This window comes from Geospiza fortis, unplaced genomic scaffold, assembly GCF_000277835.1.
Source record: "Geospiza fortis unplaced genomic scaffold, GeoFor_1.0 scaffold192, whole genome shotgun sequence".
Lineage (NCBI taxonomy): Eukaryota > Metazoa > Chordata > Aves > Passeriformes > Thraupidae > Geospiza > Geospiza fortis.
In genome coordinates this window covers 7,716,491-7,720,239 of record NW_005054315.1, presented here as the reverse complement: position 1 = coordinate 7,720,239, position 3,749 = coordinate 7,716,491, and positions in this window count along the sequence as shown.

The window sequence follows — 3,749 nt, the reverse complement described above, 5'->3', positions numbered from 1 at the left end:
TAATTTACAGGTGTGATCATGCGTGGCTTAAAATGCAGAGACATCACTAAAACTCACAGTAGTTAAAGAATTCAGCAATGACCATGTTTATCTCTAACCCACTCAGTATTCAGTACTTACGAAGCCATTCATGCAATGATATTTTTGGTGCTTCTCAAGTGCTTTTCAAGCTGTATCCAAGATACCTTGGCAGCTTAGAGAGCTGACTAACAAGTGAAGATGTGTTCTCATACAGTTACTCAGGAAGACTTTTAGGCATTGTTAGCAAGCCAATATTGTTGATTACTCCAGGAATAACAAAATCTGTTTCTGTATTGGTGGTCCTGTCTTGTATTTTGAATTGAAAAGATGAACTAGGGAGAAAACATTTAACTGTTGCTAGAAAGATACATATGAAGAGATGTATACAAAATGCATTTTCTTCTTCCTTTCTCTGATATGCTGCTATTTAAAATACACTGACAGGATGGGTAACTACTATGGAATTTGTGTACAAGAGAGAATTCTCATGAGAATAAACAGAGCAATCTGGAAGCGCTTTAATTCACCCTTTGACTTTAAGGTGTGATTTAATTCCTTCCTACTGTGTCCTTCCTAAATGAACTGTGGGGATAAAAGATAGGCTGTTGGGAGTTGTTTCCTGAGTATTCAGCCTCTTTGCTAGAAGAAACTAAAATACTGTCTGGATAGTTCTTTAATACTTTTATTGCTCCTTCCAAATGTTGTCTTTTTCCATCTATCCTTCATTAGGATTCTTTTTATAGTACCTGCAATGTAGTTTGTGTTTCTTTTGCATCATCTAAAATACAATAGTAAACAATACAAAATACAATAGTAAATAATATAATAGATTTTAAGAAGGAAAGAGAACTCCTACAGTTAAATTGCATAGCCTTGCCCTTAGCTCAGGAAATCAAATCTGATTCTGCTCTCCTTTGGTTGTGAATCTAATTTTCCAGTAACAATTACAATTCATCAAAAGCTGATGTTCTTTTAAATACTACACCAGTTGCATTCTAACAGCCACATTATTTTGTAAAGGCTTATTTGTATTTACAAAGGGTAACTTGCCAAACTAGATTGCCTGTGTCACTTTTAGTCTGGGATCTCTGTGTCTGGGCTGGTATGTATTAGCATGTTTGAGCCAACAGGACAGGGTTACACAAGGGGGCTGAGAATCAGAAATTTAAGTACAGCCCCAATTTCTTTATCCCTCTTTAAGAACTCAAAGCATGATTTTTACTGAGGTTCTTCCTTAAAGTCAAACATGAAAAATAACAAGTGTACTATATGCTCGTATTGACCATTTAATAGCTATTCCATAGGCCATCTAAAAGAAATGGAATATGCCCAGCTTGCTCCCAGAGGTGTAGTTCTGTAAAGGGAGAAAACTGAAGTCTTCCTTTCATACCATGAGATTGTGCTGCACTGAGGCATCTCCTGCAGAATTGACCCCCCTGGCTCACCAAGGGAGCTTAGGGCCCCAGCCTTCCTCCCTGAGTGTAATGCAATCCATTTCAGATCTGGCCAAGAACTCTTTTATTTGAGTCTGCACTAGTACCACACACTATTTCTTCTTCATTACACAAGTTTTGAGCCCAAGAATATCCAACACACTCATGTGTACACAAAATACAGTGCCCTGTGCAGTCACAGAAACACTTATTTTGCTTACTACACTTTCTGTCCCAAAAGCATTTTACCCTCATATTTTTTTTAGATTAAGATTTTTCCTACCCTGAAATGCTGATCTGTTTTAAAATCTTTGTGACTTCAAAATTCCCTTTGTCAACAGCTGCTTGGGCCCATCCCACTTCCTATTAAGTATTCCATCTTCTAAACTGTTAGCTTTCCTGTTCTGATGAAACCTTTTAATTTGCATTGAATGCTTTCATATGGCTGCATTAGTGAACACATATGAGTAATACATTTTTCTTGCTATCTCAGTCATTGGGGAAACTTTTTATTTCTCTAAAGTCCATTTCTGCAGTTCTGCATCCATTATTCCAGTAAGCACAATATCAAAGAGTGAATTATGATTCTGAAATCTATAGGAAAAGAAAAAGCAGCTTTCTCTTTCTAAACATGTTTCTTCTTTTAGCTCTGCTGTCTTCAGGAGATTTTGTTATTAGGAGCAGGCTGTACAAAAAAGACCAACTGAACAAAAGCATCCTAGGTTTCTTTGGGGACTAATCCAGCAAGCCATCCCTCAATATAAAGCACAACTTTAGATGCAATAATTTCTAACCATACACTTCATGCCAAAAATGAACAAGTGCAACTTTTGTCAGCACACCCAAAACAGAAAACCTGCTGGTTGGTCTGAGGCCTGTGCTCTCCCAAGTTTTCCATCTAGCCCTACCACACACATACATAGTTTACTTCCTCAGCTATTTGCAATGCTTTCATCTTCTTCCTAAATCTTACCATTAAAGTCCATGTTGGAGTTGTTAGTAAATTATAAATTGGCCTAAACTTCCAAATAATGCTTTATTTCCTTGAATACCCTGGCCAGGTCAGGTTGCTCACTGGCATGCTCTTCCACCTCCTTTACTCTTCTAGCAGGGTATGTTGCAAGCAGACTTCTCGCTGGTAACTGCTCGATCAACAAGGCTTTCAGATCTTGCCTCACCTGGCTGTAGACCTTGTTTTCCTCACAGACCCATCCTTTTTTAACAGCTCTGTATGTACATAAATCCTTCACACCTCTGGGATCTGGGTTTCTTTGCCATTAGGGATGTGAAATATGGAACACCTCCATTACTTGGTCTGTATGTGGAACACAAGCCTTCAATTTATATTACTTTAGAAACTGAATCCCATCTCTTACACATGTATTGCTGTCTGGAAAGCCAAGATCCTTAGGGCTGGGTGTCTTGGGAGGAATACTGCTACTAGAAGGATCAGTGCCTGCTGTTAGGACTTCCCTAAGCTCTTCTCCTCTCAGCACATTCCACAGAAAGCCCTTCCTCCAGGCCATGACCTCAACACCACTACAGATTAAGCCAGTGACTTGCTGTCCCATGAGATGCACTTCCAGAGGATAAGCCAATGAAACAGATCATCACACTTCACAGGGATGTGCTTCTATCCCTGACTCCCGGACACATGTTACTGCAGCTCACCACCCCCTGGCTCTGCTGCAGCAAAGTGGACATTCTCAGCTGCACTGGACCATGGAAGATATGGATGAACATCAGCCCTTCAGAATCACAGAATCAATTAGATTGGAAAGGATTTCTGAGATCATCGAGTCCAACCTGTGACTGCACTGGGGCACCAAGAGCCATTTCCAGTCTTTCCTTAAACACTTCCAGGGATAGTGACTCTGCCTCCTCCCTGGGCAGCCCATTCCGATATCTAATCACCCTTTTTCTGAAGAAATCCCTAATGTCCAACCTAAATTTCCCCTCGTGCATCCTGAGGCTGTGTCCTCTTGTCCTGCCGCCGGTTACCTGGGAGAACAGTCTGACCCCACCCGGATACAACCTCCTTTCAGGTGATTCTAGAGAGTGGTAAGATCCCCGCTGAGCCTCCTTTTCTCCAGGTCCAACAGCCCCAACAGCCCCAGCTGCTCCTCACAGAACTTGCGCTGCAGACCCTTCAGTGGGCCCAGTCCATGGCGTAACTGCTCCGCCGTTAAACGGCAGGGCCACGAGGTGTTCCTCGGCCCAGAGAAAACCCCCGGCCCCCAGCTGGGCGAGGCGCGGGAGGCAGCGCGGACCCCGGGAAGCGCAGGCCGTGAGCAG